The sequence below is a fragment of the Populus nigra genome, chromosome 4, assembly GCF_951802175.1.
Source record: "Populus nigra chromosome 4, ddPopNigr1.1, whole genome shotgun sequence".
Lineage (NCBI taxonomy): Eukaryota > Viridiplantae > Streptophyta > Magnoliopsida > Malpighiales > Salicaceae > Populus > Populus nigra.
Genome location: NC_084855.1, coordinates 19,539,024 through 19,564,949, shown reverse-complemented (window position 1 = coordinate 19,564,949; position 25,926 = coordinate 19,539,024). Strand labels below are relative to the sequence as shown.

The 25,926-nt window shown below is 33.7% G+C and overlaps 1 pseudogene; it reads left to right on the top strand.

Moving 5' to 3' along the window:
* The first annotated feature begins 820 nt into the window (after positions 1-820).
* LOC133691749 (sugar transporter ERD6-like 7) lies at positions 821-16,217 on the top strand (annotated as a pseudogene).
* Positions 16,218-25,926: the final 9,709 nt, after the last annotated feature.

Below are 25,926 nucleotides of genomic sequence, written 5' to 3'. Positions count from 1 at the left end.
AAAAATAAGAAAAATAGAGTTTTGAATCAAAATTAAAATTTTAAAAATCAAAGGAACTAAAAATGTTATAGTTGAAAGTAGATGGACTAAACAAAACTCTTTTTGCCAATTTATAAATAGCCACTTAGTTTTCTCATGTTTTCCACTTTTGTTTTTTTATCTTTTAATCTTACTCTTAATAAATCACTAGTAATGGCCACTAAATTGGAAAAAAAAAATACAATAGATGAGAAAAAAAGTTTCATAACAAAAATAAAATAAAAAATAACACTGCTTTAATCCGCGGGTGATCACTCAAATTTGCATGGTAAAAGCATCACAAGTTTTTGTTTCAATTAAATCAAATTTGCGAAAAACTTTTTTAAGAGAACATACTTAACAGTCAAGAGATCAGCATGTTGATTATTTTAGTGTTTTGCACTTTCAGCTATGCACTCCACAAGATTTTGTGCATTGATACACCTTCCAGAGTTCTGTTTCTTATGAAACAGTAATGTCTGCAAAGCATAAGCATTGGAGATTCGACTATAAAATGGGCAACACGTTGCTCACATAACTGGAAGCAGGTGAGCCAATTTATTGAAGTTGGCATCTACATGTGTGGCTTAAGAAATAATTTCACTGTAGCTTTTGTTCATCTGTTTTCTTCATCCTCAAAATCATTTTCCCAAGACTTCTCTTTCCCAACTACATTGAAATATATATATATATATATATATATATATATAAAGAAAGAGACGATAGAAAAGAAAAGATGGCCATCTGAGAGAACATAGAGAATGGTCATGATGGCGCACCCGAAGATGTAAGCCAACCACTCATGCCCGAGAATTTACTTGGTGAAGAAGGATCCGCCGGCACTCAGTATAGCTGCAATACTCGTATTTCTAGGATGGTTTACCTCAGCACACTTGTTGCAGTTTGTGGTTCTTTTGTAGTTGGATTTGTTAAACGTAATTTGTAATTCTCAATGTCTTTTATTGTTAGCTCTTATGGCTATGGCTCTTGTTACCTAGATTGTGGAAGTCTATGTGTTCCTAGATATCATTAATTCAACTCTTGTTATTTTGGCCTTTCTCTCTTCAGTTTTTGTAAGTAAGAAAGCAGAACAAAAGCATAATAAAAAAAATCATCTCTGGTATTGAGTTGTAGCTCTACCAATTTTCTTTCTTCTCTGTTTCCACAATTTATTTCCAACAGCTTTGGCATCAGATCAAGGTTTCTTCTATATGGTTTCTTCTTCTAGCATTTCTACCTTCTTCTATACAACTACGTAGATTCCTATCTTCGATGGAGAACATTACAAATACTGGAGTTCTCAGATGGAGACTATCTTCATTTCACAAGACTTGGTGAGGAGTTTGCAGAACCACCCTAGGAAGGATCTTCTGCTTTCTGGTCAGAAGAAGACGCAAAGGAGTACAAGCAAAATGTGTAGAGAAATGCAACTGCTTTGAGAATAATATAGCAAGGAGTAAGCAAATTTATCTATCCCAGGGTCTTCTCTATTAAGAAGGCAAGAGAAGCATAGGAGATACTGAGAAATGAATTCCAAGGCTCTCAGAAAGCCATTTCCATTCGGCTGCAAAATTTATGGAGAGAATTTGAAAATCTTACAATGAAGGATAATGAGTTGATTAAAGATTTCTCTTCTAGAACTACTAAAATTATCAATTAAATCAAAAGTTGTGGAGACAATGTTTCTAATAAAAGAGTTGTAGAAAAGATTCTCATAGGTTTACCATAAAAATTTGAACATATAGTTGTTGTTATTGAAGAAACAAAAGATATGTCAAGACTTTCAGTTCATGAATTGATGGGATCTCTTGAAGCACATGAATAAAGAGTGAACCAGTATAGTAAGCAACCAATAGAGCAAGCCTTCCAGATCAAAGCTAATTTTTCTGATAGGAGAGGAACAAGTTTTCATCATGATTAGAAAGGAGGAAGAATGTTTTTTAGAAGGGACTCATATGGAAGAGCCGGTGAAAGTCAGAATCGCAGCAGAGGCAGGAGTAGGAGTAGAGGAAGAGCGAATTTCCAACCAAGAGTAGGCAGCAGTTCCTATTGCTCTATTTGCAAGAGAACTAGTCGTGAAACTCGAATTGTTTCTTCAAGTGCACCTGATGTAAAAATTCCACTCGTTCTAATAGAAATTACTGGCACAAAAACAAGGCAAATGGTAGTGGAGAGAACAATGCAGCAAATTTTTCAAAGGAAGAAGAACAACTGTTCTTTTCCTGCATGAATGCAGAACACAAAGAAGAAGAAATTTGGTATCTTGACAGTGGTTGTAGTCATCATATTACTGGTGATCACTCAAGCTTCGAAACTCTTGATGAAAAGTTTTCTTCTCATGTTGAACTTGGGGACAACAAAAGGGTGGAGATAAAAGAAAGAGGTGATGTTGCAATCCACTCAGATGAAGGTAATAAAAATGCATTTATGATGTGTTCTATTCTTCTAACATTGGTCAGAGTCAATTAAGAATGTGTTTGGAAACGCCGTGCAAACCGCGTTTTCAAAAAAGTCAATTTTTTTTTTTTACTAAAATTTAATATGGTTTGTACGTTTTTGAATCGTTTTGATGTGCTGATATCAAAAATGATTTTTAAAAAATGAAAAAACATCATTGGCATATATTTCGACACAAAACATTATTTGAAAAACAACCGCTACCACATTGCCAAACACATTCTAAGTGTGGGACAAATGATGAAAAGAGGTTATAAATTGGTTTTTGACAATGTTGAATATGAGATTTATAATAAGAAGACAAATTAGAAAGTAGTAGTAGTCAAGATGAGTTCTAATAATATATGTCCCTTTAATATGAAATCACTTCATAATGTTGTTGCTATGAGAAGTGAGTATATTGATGATTCTCAACTTTTACATTTAAGATACAAGCACTTAAATTACAATGACTTACAACTTCTAAAGAAGAAGAATCTAGTTTCTAGTCTGCCTTCAATCTAGAACCACGTTGGGATTTGTGAAGGATGTGTGTATGGAAAAATACATCATTTTCCTTTTCCAAATACTGCTTGGAGAGCCAAAGCACGACTTGAATTAGTTCATGCAGATATTTGTGGTCCTACATGAACTCCATCTCTAAATAATAAGAGATATTTCTTACTCTTTGTTGATGATTACTCCAAAATGATTTGGATCTATTTTCTTAATAACAAATCAAATGCTTTCTCTGTCTTTCTGCAATTCAAAGCCCTTGCAGAAAAGCAAAGTGGGTGTCAAATGAAGACTCTAAGAACAGACCACGAGAGAATTTATTTACAAACCTTTTCTTGATTACTACAAAGTGAATGGCATTCAAAGGCAACTTACAGTTAGACGTACTCCTCAGCAGAATGGAGTTGCAGAAAGAAAGAATAGAACTATTGAAGAAAAAGCAAGAAGCATGTTAAAAGGAAAAGGACTTCCTAACAAATTTTTGGCAAAAGTTGTCAACACTGTAGCTTACATTCTTAATAGATCTCCAACAAAGACAGTAAAAAATCAAACTCCATTTAAAGCCTGGCACAAGAGAAAGTCTAATTTCAGCTATCTTAAAGTTTTTAGGAGCATTGTTTATGCTCTTATTCCTTCTCAAAGCAAAGACAAGTTTGATGAGAAAGGGGAAAAACTTATCTTTGTTGGCTATAGTGATGAATCAAAAGGCTTTCGATTTTTCAATCCTAAAAAGGATCAGTTACTGTTGTATAGAGATGTTATCTTTAATGAATCTACTGTTTGGAAATGGGAAGATTCAATCAATCCTAAAACGACAATACTGGAGTTACTTCAAGCTCTAAAGCAGCTTGATGCTTCCAATTCTCAAATCAGAACTGGTTCAAGCTTGCAAATGAAGGAAGCTCATCAAGTTCCATTGATGAATCAGTATCAGAAACTCCTTCCAGGAGAGTTTGTTCATTAACTGACATTTACAATTCTTGTCATGTTGCTTTCTTTTCATAAAGCCTTAGAATTTTGAATAAGCAGTAAGAAAGGAAGAATGGAGGAAAGCAATGAATGAAGAAATGACAAGTATAAAAAAGAATCAGACATGGAAGTTAGTTGATTTTCCAAAAGAAAAGAAGGTAGTGGGATTAAAATGGGTATTCAAGATCAAATACAATTAAGATGACAATATTCAGAAGCACAAGGCTAAAATTGTTACTAAAGGCTACTCTCAGCAGCCTGGAGTTTATTTTATAGAAACCTTTGCACCTGTTGCAAGAATGAAAACTATTAGAATAGTTCTTGTCTTATTTGCACAACTTTAGTTGCAGGTGTTTCAGCTTAATGTTTAGTCGGCGTTTCTTAATGGTGATTTGGAAGAAGAAGTTTATGTCCAACAGCTTCCGAGATATGAATTAAAAGGAAAAGAAGATAAAGTTTACAGACTTTATAAAGCCCTTTATGGATTAAAACAGGCTCCAATAGTGTTGAACCATAAAATTGATCTTTACTTTCATCAAAATGGTTTCAGCAAAACTCAATCTGAACCATCTCTCTATATAAAGAAGAAGGGAGAATATTTTCTAATAGTTTATCTCTATGTTGATGATCTAATTTATGTAGGAACAAGTAAGGATATGGTTACAAAATTCAAGGCTGTTATGGTGAAAGAATTTGAAATGTCAGATCTTGGCTTAATGAGATAGCATTCGAGGCTGCTATGATGAAAGAATTTGAAATGTCAGATCTTGGCTTAATGAGATATTTTCTTGGCATTCAAGTGAAGCAATCTAAAATCTTTATTTCACAAGAAAAATATGTTACAAATCTCTTAAAGAACTTGAACATGATAGAGTGTAAACCAATAGCATCTCTAATATCAACAAATGAGAAATTACATCAAGATGATGGTGCGGCTAAGATTGATTCAAAGTATTTCAGAAGTCTCTTTGGATCCTTAATATACCTTACAAATTCAAGACTTGATATACTTTTTTCTGTTAATATTATCTCCATATTTATAGAGAATCCTAGTAGTCTTCATCTTGCAGCAACAAAAAGGATCTTGATCTTCAAGGAACTAAGAATCATGGAATCTTGTATAAGCAATAAAATGAAAATAGATTGATTGGCTATTCCAATAGTGATTGGGTAAGAAGTTATGATAATAAAAAGAGTACAACTGATTATGTGTTCTGTTTTGGATTAAATATAATCTCTTGGTGTTCAAATAAATAAAATTCTATAGCTTTATCTTTTGCAGAGGCAGAATACATTACAGCAAATAAAGTCATTTGTTAGTCAGTATAATTAACAAGAATTCTTCGTGATTTGCAGCAAAAAGTTTTTGATTCTACTTATAATACTATATGATAATATGTCAGCAATTGCAATGACTAAGAATCTAGTTTTTCATGTAAAATCAAAACACAGAGTTAGGCATCATTTCATTAGAGACATGGTCAGCAAGAAGGAGATTCAGCTGGAGTTTATCAACACTTATGATCAACCTGCAGATGTCCTCATCAAAATTGTTCCAGTTGAGAAGTTTCAGCAATTCAAGGAGTTTTTGAATATTACAAATTAAGAGGGAGTGTTAAATGTAATTTGTAATTCTAATGTCTTTTATTATTACCTTTTATGGCTCTTGTTCTTTTGGTTTTCCCTAGATTGTGAAAGTCTAAGTGACTCCTCCTCCTTTCCTTTTCAATTGCAAAAACGCATATTAACCAGAAGTTCAAAATCGTGGGATTATGACTACTGACAAGTAGATGTTACTTTGAATTCAGTCTGGCTATTCATCACCAACTCAAAATGCTATCAGGGAAGATCTCTCTTTTTCCATAGCAGAGGTGAGTCAATGATTGGTCTCTTTTTTATTAGACACTGTCTTTTTGTTCTTTTTGATAAATCGAAGAGATTTTATTACTTGTGGGGTAGAAAATGTTAAGCTAACCTTCACAATGAGAATGATGCAAAAAACAATGAAGCAAAAACTGATTATTTAAATAAACAACAAAAGATGCATTCAACTAGTAAGCACAAAAACATAAGTATAAAACCAAAACAATTTATGACAATGTACTTTCTTATTAATAAATTTAGGACCAACGAAAGGCAATAGAGTCAGCCAACGTTGTTATTAATCACCAACACCGATAAAAATATTAATTTAAAATTTTATCTTTTAATATTTATTTTAATTAAGATTGAATATTAAAATTTTTCTAGGCTGCTTATATACTTAGTAAATAAAATCTAAAACAAAACTGAAAAATAATAAAAGTGTTCCAAACTAAATAGAAAAAGAATTCTAAATCAATTAGAAAAATATAACAAATCTAATACAATGACTTTTAGATTTAATTTAGGTGTCTTAACAATCTCAAATTACTATAAAAATCAGACCTTATAAAGAGTAGAGTAGGGCCTCTATAATTTCTATGAGAAATTTTAGCTTAATTTAATAATTAAATAAAAATTTATATCTATTATCATAAGGCTGCAATTTGACCAAAATCTCTTACATTAGTCTCTTCGTATTTTGAGTCCTTGAATTCAAATGGTAATCATGGCTCCCCAACGCTATTAACCTATTGACCATCAGCAAACTCGCTTACATTGTGTTAAGAAATCTAAAAAAAAAAAACAAAATCTATGAAAGAAATGAAAGAAGCAGCAAAGGTCGAGGATGGTAGGTAGTTAGGGGCGTAGAAAATAATGAGATCGAGTAGGCATAGTATAGAAAGGCAGAACTGTAGAAGCAATGGAGTTACATGACAATACTGAAAGTAATGAATCCGTAAGAGACTAAGTAGCAGCAGAACTCAGGGAAGAGATGAAATAGCCAGCCTTCCAAAAAATTATTCACGTACACCTATAACACTGCAAGATTTCATAGTTTTACTCAAAGTTTTACCAACAGAAATCAAACAAGATACTTTTCCTTTTGAAGACTCCGATTAAAACTAAGCAAGGATGAATTGATTACTTGGATACATTCTTCAATGCAGAAAATTCTTGCTTTTCACACAGAATTTTCTGTTGATCCAGTAATCAATTCTTTATTTGCTTCAGCTACAAGACCCAGATACTCTCCTAGTTTCATGTTTCCAAAGCTCCAGCAGTGATATGACTTTATTTTCTGTATCATTGCATATAGATCCTTTGACCCTCAACATCTCTGGAATGCTAAATTACAAGAAGAAACCACTGAATTTTGTTGCTGATAGCGTTGAGTGATTTCAGAATCTTCAACCTCCCACACAGCATAGGAAGCATTTAAGAACAGCTTCAGGGTAAAAATGGATGCTACACTGCCACTCTTTCTGTTTTACTGGCTTCTATCTTCCTCTCTCTCCTTCTCTTCAATCCAATTAGAGGGACGTGAAGATGTTGCTTTGAAACGTAGGGCTGAAAGTAATATGAATGGTGAAAAAGATGCCTAAATGTGAGATTTAAGCATGTCTCTCCTAAATAAGTAACGAGTCACTGTTTGGAACTTGTCAAATTAGAAATAGTTAGCATATTAGCACATGATCCTGGAGTCACCAAAACAAATCAAAGGACCTGTACCAACAACAATTTGGAAACAATTAAAGCCATTATGAATGATGAAAAAGAGGGAGTGCATCACAGAACAATCACTTATATTTTCAGGAATATGACAAGTTTAATGGTTTATACATTAAAATTTAATCACTATTGGCAACACTTTACTATGTTTACGATGACGGAGAAAAATGGAATAATAAATGACTATGAAACAAAAATATTATTTCCATGGAAAAAGAATTATACACGAGTTAAGAGCAATTGCAGAAAACCAACTCTGAGGATAATGTACAAGGTATATTTGGGGTTTTTATAAACAAAACAAGATCCTGTTATACAACGCAACTTCAAATGTAGGAAGCCAATCCTAAGGTTTTTAGCTTCGATACTGATTTATTGATTTCTGATCAGTATGCATGCAGTATTCTTATTTTGGTTCCATATTGACAATTGGAGCAATGATTGGTGCAATCACATGTGGACCGATTGCTGATTACTTTGGTCGGAAAGTGGTAAGAAAATTTCGATTTTTGGAACGTATCATGATCATCCAATAAAAGAAAAAAGATATTGTGAATCTCAGTTCTTTCTCGCTACACTTTTGAGGGATTTTGCTCTTGCATATTTTTTCTGGAGAACATTCACCTGATAATACAGTATTCATGTGGAATGTAGGCAATGAGATTTTCTAGCACCTTCTGTGTTGCAGGATGGCTTGCCATTTACTTGGCTAAGGTTTGTGTCAGCTAAATAAGCATACCAGAACGATCTATACAACGCAATGACTATAACTTTTACTCTGTCATAGTTAATACGAAAGGGTGTTTTTGCATTGGACATTGGAAGATTGGCAACAGGATACGGAATGGGGGTGCCTTGTCCTCCGTGGTACGTACATTACATTATTCTTCTAGCATTTGATTAAAGTAAAACTTGTTGCTGATGATATTAATGTCATTGACTAGGTACCCGTTTTTATAGCAGAAATTGCACCCAAAAACCTTAGAGGAATATTAACAGCTTTGACTCAGGTAAATATTGCACAGGACGAAGTTGCAGAAACATTATGTTTTCGTAGTTAAATTTGATTTCATCTTTCTGAATCAAAGAATAGAAAAAATAGATAGTGCAGATCATCCATAATTATTAATTATACGTAAGGATCACAACTCGTTACATTATGGTTTCTTGCAGCTCATTGGTGCTACTGGAGTGTCTGGTGCATTCATAATAGGGACAGTACTGAGATGGAGGATTTTGGCATTGACGGGTTAGATTCCTCTGTCCATTTGTATATTCAATTATCAAAATTAACAAAATTATTGCAAATGATAGTAAGATAGGGAGCTTAATAACTTCTGAAGTCTTGCAGGACTTAAATTCTGCTTGTTGGCATGTTTCTCATTCCAGAGTCACCTAAAGAAAATATTACACCAGCAGAGGCAATTACACCAGCAGATCTTATCAAATCTATCAGTCCCATGCAATCTGCTGATTCCACTACATCAGCCTTGGAAGTCTCCTAATCACAAGCAATGAGCATTCCTTAGTTAGAATGATTAATTGACATTCCTTTTATAATACATGTAATTGATTAGACTTACCTTACATCGCTGAGTTTATGTAAATAGACTTGAGAATGTCTAACCCATGTACCAATATTTATACTGCACTTTGTGTGTGGCAATTATTCTCAATCTTTCTATTCTCATCCCTTTCTCTTCCATTGAGTTTATTTTCTTATATGGTATCAAAGCTTTTTGGAGCTAACCCTCAAAATATCGATCCTACCCAAACCAATGGCCGACACACCTAAATCTGGAGAATCAAGCAATCTTGATATGTCAAAACTGATTTCTGAAATGTCAAAAAAATCCTCACCTCCATTCTCATCCCATTCCTTCCCCCACCTCTTTTAATATCCCATCCTTGTTCACTGTCCCTATGGATCGCACCAACTACTTGAGTTGGAAATCCCAATTTAAAGATATACTAGAGATGCACGGCCTTATAGCTGTCCTCAAGAACAACACAGAACCACCCAAAGTGCAAGAAGATGGTTCTGTGCACCCAGAGTTAGCGAAAGATAAATTGGTCCTGAGTTGGATCAAAGCAACTTCCTCCTCTTCCATCAAAACACTTCTCATCCCATATACCACTGCTCATCAAGCCTGGACCATGCTGGCCAAGCATCTTTCACCTCTTACTAGCACCCGTGTATGGATTCTTCGAGACCAAATTCACACTCTCCAGAAGGACAACAACACCACAGTGGTTGATGCTCTCAATTATGTCAAATCACTCTTTGATTCTCTCATATAATTTGGTGCAACCATGGACGATGATGTACTCATCAGTTATGTTTTGGATGGACTTGGTCTTGAATACAAAGAGCTAGCCACAACACTTCACCTATATCCCGATATTGACTTTGATCAATTCTATGATTTAGCTCTAAGAGAAGAGCATTTACAGAAACGGATGTCTCTTACCTTGACTTTAGGAGTTGCTATGGCTGCTGACTATGTGCCCAATGAGCACCCTTTCAATTCAAACATGCCTAGTCATAATCATAATCCTCATCACGGATTTGGAAGAGGACGCAATCATGGCAGGAATTGGAATCAAGGACATGGATCAAGGCGAACAGGGAATTGGGAGCCGGCTCAAAAGGCTTGGTTTCCAAATCATCACTCTCAGCCTCGCGACCCTCAATCTGTTGTCCTCACCTCTTCTCCTGCAACTCTCTCTGATGGGCGCCCTCCTCTGCTTCCAACACCTCAAGGAAAATTCTCAAATACCCAACGCAGTGAAGTCATTTGTTTTCGATGTGATAAACAGGGACACATAGCTCGGTTTTGTCCTGACTGTAAACCTCATGCATACATGGCAGAAAACTTTACCACCTCTCCTTCTCCTACTCCTGATGTAGCAAATATCAATTGGTGTCTTGATTCAAGTGCTACTCACCACATGATAGCCAACGCCACCTCTCTTCCCGATGCTCATCCTTACACAGGTACAGATAAAATTATTGTTGGAAATGGCAATCAGTTAGCAATAACTCATATTGGCAATACACAATTGACCGGGTTGCATAGATCATTAAATCTTAATGAAGTTTTGTGTGTGCCTGCTATCCGCAAAAACTTGATCTCTATCCGTCACTTTTGCTGCGATAATGACTGTTACTTTAAGATGGATGCTAATGGTTTTTATATGAAGGATAACAAAACGGAGAAGGTACTCCTTACTAGTAGTAGTTTCGATGGCCTCTATCACATTCAGACATTCCCTTCTATTGCTCGTCAAATTGCCTATTATGGAAAGTGTACAACACAAGATGTATGGCATGCCAGACTTGGACACCCATCTCATTCAGTTTTTACTACATTGTTGAATAAGTACCACTTACCACTTGATGGTGCAATTATCTCCAATAAAAATTATCATATCTACCCGTTGGGAAAATCTTGTTGATTGCCATTTGAAGACAGACAGTCTCATGCTCAATTTCCATTAGCACTTTTACATCTCGATTTATGGGGTCCTATATCAATCTCCTTAAATTTTGGTTATCGTTATTATTTCTCCATTGTCGATGATAATACTCAATTTACTTGGTTATATCCATTGGCTAAGAAATTAGAAGTTCTTACTACGTTTATTCATTTTAAAAAGTTGGTTGGAAATCGGTGTAGCTCTCACATTAAACAACTACAGGTTGATGGTAGAGGTGAATTTACCAGCAAATTATTTCTGATATTTTTACGTGATCATGGAATATCTCATCAGATCTCATGTCCATACACTCCTCAACAAAATGGAGTGGTGGAAAGGAAACATCAACATATTGCTGTAATGGGACTCTGTTTGCTGGCCCAATCCCGTTTGCCCCACAGCTTTTGGGTTAAAGCTTTCTCTACTGTGATTTTTCTGATTAATCGCCTACCAACTCCTAAGCTTGATCACATATCTCCTTATAAGAAATTACTTCAACGAACACTGGATTATGCATTTCTCAAAAGTTTGGTTGTGCATGCTTCCCTCATATGGTTCTATACAACAGGCATAAATTATCCTTCAAATCTGTTCCATATGTATTTATTGGCTATGATGATCATTATAAAGGCTATCGTTGTTTTGATCCTGTTTCAGGTCGAATTTATATATCTCGACATGTGGTTTTTTACGAGGCAAGCTTCCCTTACCAGCAACCTCAATCTACACCAGTTGCCCAATCCACACCTACTACTCACCTTGATATTAGGCCTGGTCTGTACTCTCAACAAACCAACAATTCTACAAGTCCAACCCATTCTGCCCTCATTATCCTTAACTCTACATCAGTCACTCCTTTCGCCAGCCCACCATAACCTTCCCCCACACAATCTATCCCCACACCATCTCTCTCCCCGAGTCCAGTAGTAGTCGTTCCTTCCCCTATCTCCTAATCCAACAACCCCCTATCATCTTTTATGTCTCCCTCACTACCATCCAGCTTTACAAACCCCGCACATGTCATCCACACCACAACCCCCTCACCCATGTCAACGCCTCCTCCTCCCCCTCTTGACCCATCTCTCCTCCCCAACTCTCTTGCTACACTAAACCCTCCTAAAAAATTTAAGAGTCTCAAGACCATCATCCCCTTTGGTCCTGAACCAAAACCCCTCTACTCCCACACCACCCCGCACCCTTTACCCCATGCTCTCTCTGCCGCTTGCTCTGATCCCATGTCCCTTGAACCAACGAGTTTCGCTCAGGCTTCCAAATACAGTTACTGGCAAGCTGCCATGCAGGATGAATATGATGCCCTCATGAAGAATCAAACATGGTCTTCAGTTCCCGCCTCCTCTCAAATGAATATTGTTGGCTACAAATGGGTCTTCAAAGTAAAACGAAACGTTGATGGCTTCGTTAAGCGCTACAAGGCTCGTCTTGTCGCCAAAAGCTTCAATCAACAGGAAGGATTTGATTATGCAGAGACCTTTAGCCCAGTAGTTAAACTGGCCACCATTCACATTATCTTGTCTCTGGTTATGTCTTCTAACTAGTCCCTTCAACAACTTGATGTTCGAAATGCGTTCTTGAATGGCTATTTGAAAAAAGCAGTGTGCATGAAACAGCCCTCTGGCTTTCATGATTCTTCACGTCCTCAGGATGTACGTCAGCTCCATAAGGCTCTTTATGGCCTTAAGCAGGCTTCTAAAGCTTGGTTCCAACGTCTCAGTGCATTTCTCCTTGCTCAGGGATTTGCTCACATCAATCTGATGCATCGCTCTTCATTCATCGTTCCTCTTCCTGCACAATCTATGTCCTTGTTTATGTGGATGATATCATTGTCACCGGGTCTGAACTCCAACATGTCCACCGGTTTCTTGATCAATTGTGCTCCACCTTTGACACTCGCCGACTGGGTGAGCTCAATTTTTTCCTTGGCATGAAAATTACACGGTTTACTGATCATTTATTCCTCTCTCAAACTAGATATGTAGTTGAATTATTGAAACGATTTAATATGACTGATTGTAAACCATGTCTTACACCATTACCTTCTAACACTCGATTGTCTTGTTTGGATGGAGATCCCTTATCTGATCCCTCTACCTATCGCAGCATGGTGGGTGGCCTCCAATATCTTACTCTATCACGGCCTGATATTTCCTTTGCTGTCAATCAAGTGTGTTTGTTCAAGCACAACCCTCGTTCTTCCCATCTTCAGGTTGTCAAGCACACTCTTCGGTATATTAATGGTACAGTTGAGCAAGGTCTTGTGTTTCACCAGTCTGATGACTTCATTTTACGCAGTTTTTCTGATGTTGATTGGGCTGGCTCTGTAGATGATCGACGTATACCACTGGTGCTTGTATATTTTTCGACCCCAATCTTCTCACATGGACTGCCAGGAAATAGTCTACTGTTTCTCATTCTAGCACTGAAGCTGAATATCGTGCCCTTGCCCACACGGCCGCTGAAATCTGCTGGTTTGGCTTCTTATTTCAAGAACTTGGTATCCCTCTTCAGACTACTCCTTGCATCTATGTTGATAATCTCTCTACTATCCACATGGCTGTGAATCCCATTTTCCATGCTCGCACTCAGCATATTGAGATTGACTATCACTTTATTCGTGAATTAGTTGCTCGTAAATCTCTCCATACCTTCTATGTTCCCTCCTCTCATCAGCTTGCTGACATATTCACCAAAGGCCTGAGTCGTGATCGGTTCTCTCTTCTTAAGTCCAAGCTCAATCTTCGCGTTGCTCCGTTATGCTTAAGGGGAGGTAAAGAGAATATTACACCAGCAGAGGGAATTACACCAGCAGATCCTATCAAATATGTTAGTCCCATACAATCATCTACTGATTCCACTATATTAGCCTTGGAAGTCTCCTAATCACAAGCAACAGCATTCCTCAGTTAGAATGATTAATTGACATTCCCTTTGTAATACATGTAATTGATTGGATTTACCTTACATTGCTGAGTTTCTGTAAATAGACTTAAGAAAGTCTAACCCATGTACCAATATTTATACTGCATACAACAGAATAGAACAGCACTTTGTGTGTGGTAATTATTCTCAATCTTTCTATTCTCATCCCTTTCTCTTCCATTGAGTTTATTTTCTTATACCCTAGATGGCTGGTAAGCAGCAACATGTATACGTAAATAATAACTACGAATAAAGTAGATGTATGAAACACTATCTGATGAATGCAGGCAAAGAAGGGACGTGAAAAAGAGTTTGAAACCCCATTACAGAAACTTCGTGGCAGGACTACAGATATACATTATGAGGCAGCTGAAATCTTGGTTCGCAGTTTGTATTCTGCATTAGAATTCATTGTCAGCATCTCAAATTTTACAATAAAGAATAAAAGAATGAGTAACATGTCAATTCTATGACAGGATTCTATAGAAACTCTGGAACGGCTCCCAAAAGCCAAACTTCTAGACTTATTCCAAAGAAGATACGTGCGCCCGCCCTGTTTTTGTAAATATTCCATTACTTTTTCTACTGATCTTATTGCAAAAGAAGCATGCGCTCAACTATAACCTTATAGTTTAACTTTTTAATTATTTTATAGATAGGAGTTGGATTGATGGTCCTTCAACAATTTGGAGGAATCGATGCGGTCTGCTTTTATGTCTGCCATCTCGTAGATTCCTTTCAAGGGTATAAAAACTCGACGGACCTGGAAAGAACATGGCATTTTGTCTCCGATTAATTGATAATAAAGATCCTCTCTGCCTACTAATTTCAGTCTCCGTGATTTCATTTAGACATTGTTTTCCATCTTGAAAGAATTATTACTATTGTTGTTGATGATGTCAAAGTATGAACTGATATGCTCAAAGCATTCAAAACTTTAATTTCTGTATTTGCAATATTTCAGGGTTTTCTCCGACTGTTGGAACCGTAACTTTTGCCATCCTTCAGGTTACCAACTTCCAGACTACTAGTTGAAATTCAAGAAAGTTTAATTATCCTTGGAACTGACTGAAACAGTTTCGTTTTGTAGGTTGTGGTTGTTGCTCTAAACACAGCCATAATAGATAGAGTTGGAAGAAAGCCTCTTTTACTGGTGAAGTTTCGTTGACATCGCAGTTAGAGCTCTAAACATTTCCTCAGACCAGCCACCCCTTCACATATTGAAAGCTATGCGCTTTCTTTGCATTCTAGGTTTCTGCATCAGGATTGGTCCTTGCCTGCATAATAACAGGGATTTCATTCTATCCGTAGGTTATAGTCAAACTCCTCATAAATATATCTCTCAAATCACAGTTATGCTACTGCCTTTTCCAAATATTAAAATATTTAGAGATACATTGCGTGAAACAGGTTAATGAAGGAGCACTCAAGTCAGTTCCTGTACTCGCTGTAATTGGCATATTGGTAAGACAACAATTTCTTCTCAAACTATATCAATGTTAACATGGATTGATCTTCTTAAAAAAAATATAACAACAGAAAATTCAATCCCCATGTTAACTCTGACAATTACTCTTTGAATTTAGCTATATATAGGAACGTTTTCAGCAGGTTTGGGTCCAATTCCTTGGGTTTTGATGTCAGAGGTAATCTAATACTCCATTCAAGATGATAACTCCACTTCCATGATGGATATCCCACCAACATAAAGACCATCCTTTTGTTGCAGATATTTCCTTTAAATATCAAAGGAGTTGCGGGAAGCATAGCGACACTAGTGAACTGGTTTTGTGCATTGGGGCAGTCTCCTTCACCTTCAACTTCCTTATGTCCTGGAGCTCCTATGGTAAACAAATCTAAAACTTTATCTGGTTAGAAGTAATTTGATATTAACATATATAATAGCGCAAGCTAAGCTTGAAATCCAACTACAAAGGGGTAAATCAAATAGTAAAAGTTGGGAGGGGGGGTTGGGGAAATCTAAAGAAGATGTATGGCAAGCTGGAATCTGAGTTTCAAGTTCTTTTTCAGGTACATTTATTCTTTATGCTGCGATCAATGTAATTACCATAGCGTTTGTACTGTCATTGCTGGTGCCAGAAACAAAAGGGAGAACCCTGGAACAAATTCAAGCAGCCATGCAATAATGCTTAGAGCTGAAAACAAAGCATGCTATCTCAATGAATAGATTAACTGATGATCGTTTATTTTTCAAGGTCAGAGTGTATTGATTTGGTGAATTTAGCTCTGGTTTGAAAAGCTTATGTTTCAACGAATGGAGAAATTTCGTGCTGCCCATTGCGGCTCAATACATGACAGAGTAATACTAATTATTATTTTTTTAAAAAAAAAATATATATATATATATATATATATATATTATAAGAGAAAATCTCAAAATATACACGAATTATTAGATCATCATCTAGATAGGATCCACTTGTAGGTCTTTCTAATCCAATGATCTTAAAGTTTTTTCTTATCATATCCACTGGTAGTCAAAGTGACTGAGAAATTACTTCCACACCGTGGAACTGCAAGAAATTTGTATTCATGCATTTATGTATAGGGAACATCTCTTATGAAAGCAAAAACAAAAGAAAATATGAAGAAAAAACTTAGATGATAAATGGTCTTGCAATCATAGTTTGCATTTGACTGAATCTACACACCCTTCTTTACTATAAGAATCAGACTGAGTGTTCTCGTGGTCTGAATCCTTCTCATGAAGACGATTGGTGTGTCCATATCAAGGTACATGGGATCTGGATTTTATTTTATTCCTGAGATGCTATCGGGCTCTACGAGGCCCGGGAACTTGCTATGCAAGTCTTGTACTAGGTTAAGTCCAAATCAAACCCTAGTTGGGATGGCTTGACAAGCATTTCGCAAATAAATGTTCATTTAATTTCATCAGTGATAATATTATCTCCCTTCCCTCTTGTTTCTACTTCTTCTTTTTCAGGTGTACCTCAACAACATCCAACTAGCAAATAAATGTTCATTACAATGGAGATTGCATTAATCTAGCTCAAGTTCCTCATCACTCACTTACAATGGAGATTGCGTTAATCTAGTTCAAGTTCCTCATCACGTCGAAGAAAATATATCTCAGCATCCAAAAATAGTTCTTGTGCGTCAGCCAGCAAACAAAAGATTCTCATAACAAATAAATTGTTGTTTTCTTATTTTTAAAATTTCTAAAAATAATAAAGAACCGTGCATTAATAATTTATATTATTCACTTTATTGAGATCAATGATGGTCGGATGATTCTTTATCTCACGCTTGCTTCTTAGATCGATAATAAAAATAATCATTATTCATGGAAGAAATGGTGGTTCAGTAATAAAAATTTGAGATTAAAAGGTTTGTTTTCTCTGTAGTTTCAGATTCGAGCCTTATGATTGCTCATATGATGACTATTGGAAGTTTACATGGTCGTTAACTTCAAAACCTATGGAATTAGTCGAGGTGCGCAAAAACTGATCTGGATAGCCGGTGTTAAACTAGAAAAACATATATGATATTTAAAAAATTAATAATTTTGAGTCGGTACGTAAGAAGTCAAATCATGTGCCCAAACAACTTTTGTCATCTACACATCAACAGCGACATCCTTGAAAAACGGTTCATTCATTGATTGGCTTATGGACATCAATAATAATAATTCATCGCCAAGATAAATTCACATCACAATTTACTTCAAGAACGGTAGGAATCGATGAGGGTTGGTGGTATGAAAGTGGGTAGTGGTAGCGCATTAATTATGACACGTGATGGTGTGTATGGCTATGAATATATATATCTATCTTTATTTTCTCTGAAAAAAAAATATGATTACATATGATTTTTAAGGATGGAATTTCAAGTTAATTTGTGCTTGTTTTGATATTGTGATTTAATGATATTTTTTGAATTTTTTTAATATATAACTATTAAAATTAAATTTTAAATAATAAAAAAATATTATTCTAATATATTTACAAGGAAAAAACAAATTATAAATTATAATTTTAAAATAGCCAATCAGAAGAGTTGGCCCAGAATTTGATTTGGTCTTGGATTGGGTTTTTTTTAGAAAAATAAAATATTGTATTTTTTGGTTAAAAAAAATCTGTTTCTATTGTGATTTTAGGGTTGAAATGAGTTAATTTACGAGATAAAGATAGAGAATTGATCGTTGATCTGGTAATTGTGATTAGCTTTATTAATTGATAAAGAAATTAGTTGAGATTCACGCAAATTAGTTCAAACACCACTCCTATTAATAAAATAAAAAAATAGCACATAATTAATTTATACAACCATCATATCATCTACTATTAACTTTTAGATTATTTTCCCAATCAAATCAAAAGCTCACAGCGTCTTTGACTGGTAATCAAATGAGTCTTTGACTGGTAATCAAAAGACTAGTAGGAAATGTCTCTAGCAAGATCACACCACATGATGACACGTTCCAGTTACCCACAGGCCTGGACGACGGCATACAAGGAGGACATACGTGAAAATTAAGAATCACTGTTTTTTTTTTATACAGCTACAATTCCTGGAACAGACATATGGCCAGATCCCTGGAGATGTCTTCGATAAACCTCTCTCTATTAGTTATTACTAATTAATTAGGAGCACAAAGTTGTCTCTGTCCTTTTTGTTTACTTTGAGGGTGTTCTAAATTGTTTATTACGTAGATCTATACAGCAGACAATTTAATTGGCTAGTTGCCTTCAAATGACAGACAAAATCTGCTCAGGCCCTTCATTATCAGATTGCCAGACATTATTCTTGGCATTGTTCAAGTGAACACAGTACTAGCAAAGTTCATTTTACTAAAAAATAGTGGAATAAAGGTGTGGGCGCTCCAGCACATAAATAGAACTGCATAACGTGACTACTTGTTAAGTATGCAACTAGCAGTCAACATAATCACCTAATTGTCATAGCAGGTAAGTTTATAATTAAAAAATCTTAATCTTGTACGACACAATCAATTAAAAAAAATATCTATTCAATTATAAATTAAATAAAATACATAATTAAATATCTAACAAATTAACTTATAGGTCGCACTTATACTATATGTGCAACCAATTGTTGCGCATGTCCTATATGCACGACTATTATTTCTATACTGGAGTGAGAATTATTTTTTAACCATACGAGTTTGGGAAATAAATTTGCCTACTGTTGTGATGAGGGGAAAAACTAGAATAAAAAACAATTTAATAATTTCACCTCCATCCCTCATTTACTCGCCTAGATTACAATTGAGCAAAATGTATAATGCATGGATTTTTTTATTATAGCACTAGATACAAATTATTATGAATTGCTATAATGAAGATATCTTTTTGGTGTAAAATAAAAATAAATATTAGTGTTAAGGATAGTTTAATCTTTTTCAATGGTTCTTTGGTCATTAAAATATTGTTAAAGGTATATTATTCTTTTCAAAAAATATTAAATTGTAAAATTATTTATTTACCCCTAAATAAAAAAAATTATAATTGTTGACTGAGTGTATGTTTGTCTTTTCACTTAAAAATAAGGCATGTGTCTAAAGGGTATTTTTATCCCATCACATATCATTATTTTTTTTTTTTTTAATTTTTAAAGGTATGAGTGGTGTTTTGGTATTTTTACGTTAGACGGTTAATGTTTTATTAAAAAAAATTGTTGGCATGTGCTCATTAAGTGCTAGTGAGTGAGTAGTATTCGCACCATTTAACAATGTGTGAGACGTCATCTAATGGCCAAACATACCTTTCCACCTTTCCATCGTGTCTTTGTGAGCATCATCATGTCCTCTTACTCCTAGTGTGACATGTGATGGTGGATGATGGGCAATTTATTACCGGTAGACTTTTTTTTTCTCTCTCTCTCCAGTATGAAAAAGTGCATGATTGTCCTTTTTATTTTTAGTTTTTCAATTTTAATCCTTATTATTTTGATTTCTTATTTTCATTTTTATTCAATTTTTTAGAGCTTTGTTTGTTTTCAATTTAGCACTTCAATTATAACTTATCATATATTATTTTTTTTATTTCGGTTCTTATTCTTTTAATTTTTATTTTTTTTCTTGGCTCTTTTGTTAAAATTTTATTGATTTTCAATTTCATCATCCAATCAAAGTTTATGTTGTTTTATTTTTTTTATTTGGCCCTTATTCTTTTGATTTATTTTTTCTTTTGTTAAAGTTATTTTTCTTTTCAATTTAACCCTCCATTTGAACATTTATTATTTTCCTCTAATTTATTTTTTATTTTATTTTCACCCTCATTCTTTTAATTTTTAGATCCTTTTGTGAAGTTGTTTTTTTTCCTCAGTTTTATCATTTGACGTTTTATTTGTTAGGGATTGGTTTTCGTGATTTTTTTATTTGTAATACTTCTGATTTAATAACCCGAGTCATAATTTTAAAAAATTAATGTGATTTGATATCTTTTTTGGCTTGTTTTCTTTTATAATCTTATTATTCTACATTATAACTGGATAAATATTTTATGAGATTAAATATTTTGATCTACATTCATCTCTTATTTTTTCAGTTTCTCTTTTAGTTATTGTTGATGATTTTTTTTGTTTATTTACCTAGATGATTATCAATTTATTTAATTAGATATTTATATAAGTTTTTCTATTTATACTTTGAATTTTTGATATAAAAAACACATCAAAAGATATCTTGTATTATTTTAATAATAATTTTTGTTTACAATCCACAAAGAAACGCAGGTAAAATAATTAGCGCGTGAGCCACATTATTCCTCTAGTGTCAGTATTCCCATCTCCCGTGTAATGATTTCCAGTCCGCAGGTTGCAACTCCATCCAATTGGTAGTCGTCATTTTCTTTTGCTCTTGTATTTTAGTGGACCCATGTTTGTTTGTAGCTTATGTTGGCTTTGTATTTTTCCACTATGATTATTAAATTGCAATAATTCGCGTAATCTTATCCGCAGATCTGCTTCAAAAACAAAACCATTTTTTATATTAGTATATACAGCTCAATTGGTTACACGCTCGCTATACTGCGTGCTGCACCAAAAACTCTTAGTAACATAAAACAAAGCTCAGGTGATAGTAATGTTTTAAAAAGAAACAAGAACAAAATTGAAAACCAAGTCATTAAGTTAACTAAATTTAATATATTTAGTTAATTTAATAATATGATAAAAAAAATAGGCAACAATAATAAATAAATCAAACAAAAAAACATTAGTTCGAGTTAATCTAGATAAATCTACTAAACTCGTCTAATCCTTAATAAACTCAATTGCGAACCTCGTAAGAAAAATTAAGTTAAATATGTACATATAGTTATTAAAAAAAATTGACCCCGTACACATAAAAAAAATAAGGAAACCGATCAATGTACAACTTAAAAAACACTAGGACAAAAAAAAAATACAACATTCAAACATGACCTACCCCCACTTAACAAGAGTATAAATACATTTGGGAGTCAGAAAAGCTGACTTTTCTTCTCCCTCATGACCAACTAAAACAACCATAACAGCCTCTTCTCTTACAAGTTCCACCAAAAAATTACTTGCATGTCACCCATACAAGATACTTGAATGAGAGAAGAATTTGAATGAGAGAAGAATAAAGGCGAGGTGAAAAACAAAAAACATTGAAGTTGTATAAGAGAAAGGAGACCAACTGAAACAACAATGAAGGATGAAGGAAAAATTAAAAAGGAGAAGAAAATCACCAAAACATTGAAGTTGTATAAGATAAAGGAGACCAACTGAAACAACAATGAAGGATGAAGGAAAAATTAAAAAGAAAAAGAAAATCACCAAAACATCCCTCCTCAAATTCTGTTTAATTTCATGTCGTAAGGATAACCTTTACTCTTGCATCTGTTGTTTTGAATTTATTAGAAGATATGGGAGGAAAACCCCAAATAAGATAACCAAGAGTTCTTATACCTCATGATTGTGAAAGACAAGATGAAGAGATTAGAAAGTTGAGATAAGAAAAGGACATTTTCAAATTCTATAAAAAAAAAATTATATATGTTATAGAGAGAACGCGAGCTAAAGCTGGCATAATGAAAAAGTGAGGAGAGAATAGAATCGAATGATACAATCTGTTAATTGGTGACCTTAATAAGTATTTTAAATGAAGAACCTAGACTGAAACAGAATTTTAAAAGTGTTAATATTCTTGTTTTATATCATGAATTGTAGAACTTCTTTAATTGTAAGATATTTGGAGTGATAAGTACCTTAATAAGTATTGATATATGATTATTTCATATTAATATAGTGAAAGTGATTATTTACATGGATAAAGTTGAAAGAATAAAGACAATATGTTTGGCCAAAAAAAAAGAAAATGGAAGAAAACATCTCTTGTATGACGGACATCTTTAGAGAAATATGCAAGATAGTAGAAATTGAGTTTATACATAATATGAGGATAGTTATTAGCTTGTTTTTAATGATTTGAAATAGAAATGATTGTGAATGATGCAATGAACACTTGGAAAGAATAGCCCATGTTTCAGCCACCATGAATATTTAGGAAAGAAAATCCTTGAAATATAAATACTTCAATTGATCGAATACTACTTAGCAATATTGTGGTAAATTTAAATGAAATTATAGAAGTAAACATGATTCTTCAATGTGTCTAGTAGAATTATATAAATTAAAATACGTAGAACATATTATGCCATGTTATAATAGATGAGAATTTAATGATATTATATTGAAAAATACAAAAGTATGCTTAGTAGAGAAATGTATAGGTTTCGACTATCTTACAAGAAAATATAAAAGAAAGGCCTTCATGAATATAATGATAATTAATGGATTCTCTTTAACAATATTCAATGATTGGGTGAAATTATAATAGATTGAAGACATTACATATTACTTTTACTTCATATGCTCTTAGAAATGAATTGTCATGTGGTCAATATCCATAAAATAGGTTATGATATAATCTTTTAAGAAAAGAACTTGGTATTGGCTTTTATGCATGAACTTTGGAAAAGAAATACCTTAATGACTTAGTTTTTGTTGATGATTTCAATATAGTTAGAATGAATGTTTTATTATAAAATTGTTACCATACAAATATATGAATAATATACACACATATAAACATATTTATATGTGTGTGAGTGCATGTATATATGTATGTGAAAATAATATTTGATGATGCCTAAAGATAATTGTAATATCTCAATTACCGAGACAACACATCAATCATAATATAGGAAAGATATTGCAAAAAAAAAATTAACCAGATTCATGCAAGGTTCACACACATATATGTGTGCACTCGCACATATATTCATGCAAGGTTCACCAAAATTTCTACTGAGATTTCGGTAGAGTTTCTTCTATAATTGGGCATACCAAATTATGGAAAATTGTCTCCATATTTTAAAGTCTTTATAACCACATAGGTCATTCACCTTAGTAGCTATTTTGTGTCATCTTGACCTCAAGAACATTCTCAAAACCATACATATATTTCATCTTTCAGTATTAGTATCTTACACATTCACAAGAATATAACTCAAAACATGCGCTAGAAAAAAAAAGAACCTATTAAATCACCCATACATGTTGATCCTAAGACGTGTGTGTGTGTAGAGAGAGTAGATTAATCTAAACGCGCATAGGAATTAGTTACGAAAAATACTTAGTTATCATCTTACATAAGATATTTGTCTAAGGATTTCATTACATAAGACATAATAACTTTATTACGAAGGAAAGAGTTATTTTTTTTTTAAAGTTACATAATCTATTACATGCATAACAAAAGTTCTTGAAGTCCTAAATGCATAACAAAAGTTCTTGAAGTCCTAAAGTCCGTCTATTGCCTAATTACTTGGTCCACCAATATGCGAAGGTCCTGCAATAAAGATTAATTTAGCAATATTTCATATTACATCCTAGTTTTACTTTTAAGTATAATGAAAATGAGAGTACTTATTATCCTATCAAATCTTATAGGAGATTTCATGAATGATGATTATGTCACAATAATTATGCAGAACATATATGCATATATTTGTAAATTAACTAACATGCAAAATCTCCTAAAATCTTTACGACAACTTCACCATACGAATCTTTATAGTATACTGTTTTTCTTAACCCTTGGAAAACATCTCAATATTGGCTTTTACTAATTGCGAAAACAACTTAAATTCATTGGTTTCCAAAACTTCAGAAACAGTTCCAGTGGTCTCTGAATACTTTGGAAACAAGCTCAATATTGACTTCCATTCATTGCAAAGGCAATTCAAATTCATTGGTTTTCAAAACTTCGAAAACAATCCTAACATTGTCTTTTGCTCATTGCGAAAGCAATTCAAATTCATTGTTTTTTGAGACTTCAGAAAAAATCCCAACATTAGCCTTCGATCATTACAAAAGCGATTCGAGTTCATTGGTTTCTGAAACTTTGAAAAATCCCAACATTGCTTTCGCTCATTGCGAAAGCAAAAAATTCATTAGTTTCTAAAACTTTGAAAACAATCCCAACATTAGTTTCCACTCATTGCAAAAGCAAATTCAAATTCATTTAACTTCACATCATATTCATAAATCTTCCATATTACTATCATGTTCAATATTCATCACTAATCCAAAAATTTCAAATCTAACTTCATTAGTTGCAAGCAATTCAAATTCATCGATTTCCGATAACTTCAGAAACAATTCTCATATTGGTCTTTCATTCATTATGAAACCATCTAATACATCAATCTTACATTATATCCATAATGTATCCATATTACTTTCATGTTTCAGTATTCATCATAAATTAAAAAAATTCAGATTTGACTTCATTCATTGTAGACGAGATTTTACTTATCTCCTTCACCGATCGAGTGAACTCCTCAAATAGAAGATCTTGTGCCCGATATCCCCCCTAAACCATATGAATATTTTTTTATCAATACATTTTTTAACAAGTTTACATACTCATTACTTACATACTCATTACTTCTTTTAATTTTATATCAAAACTCATTATGTTCAAACAATACATGATAAGTGCACTATTGTTGGTGTGTTTGAGTTTTAACACTATATTGTTTCTTGTATGATCTTACACTTGTTATTTTAACATGCATGCATAATTTAACATAAAAAAGGTTTTCCCTTTTCATTATATCAGGTTTGGCTGAAGGCTTTCTAGCCTTTTCTTAGTAGTTAGGTTCTTTAATTTTTCTAAAACATTATCAAGCCTTCTTCATCTCCCCTTCACACTCTATCCTTACCTTCCATCTACCTAGAAAAATTCCTCAAGAAGAGCTAGTGTTTTTGCATAAAACTTCCCAAAGTACAAGAAGTTTGTCTAGGAGGATGTTAGGTTTGTTCCTATATGTGTTTTCTACCTCTCAAAGCTCTTTCTCCCTCAAATATTTTGGTCTCTCTTCACTTTCTTTTGTTGCCGCTAACACCCTTCTCTTTTTCTTCCTAAATTTATTTGGTTTTTGGTTTTTGGTTTTTGGTGTTTAATCTTCACTCAACTCTTTATTTTCTCTCATGGATCTGATTGTATATGTTTTCTTAACTTGTTCTCTTTGAGAGGAGGTGTTGAAGAGAAAAAATGGTTTTTTTTTTCTTTCTTCCCTTCTACCATCAACCCTCCTTGTCTTCCTAGAGCTGATGGGTTTTCTCTTTTTTTTTGTCCCTTACTTGTTCATATATTTTCAATTTAGTCCCCTTATCTTTTTGTCCTTCCCATAGACCTTAATTTCTTCTTACTCACGTATGTGTGTTGTAATACTTTATGTTAAAGCTTTTGTATTTTACCAATGGGTTCTTCTCTATTTACTTAATCTCATGAATTCATGTTTTAGGTGTTTACAATAATATAGGCCAGGAGGTACAACAGGAATCAGATCTTCAACCTGGTGAGAACACACTACGAGGGAAGTAGGTAGGTGATTTTCACCTTCATCTAATTTTGCTAAATTCATAAGGTATATT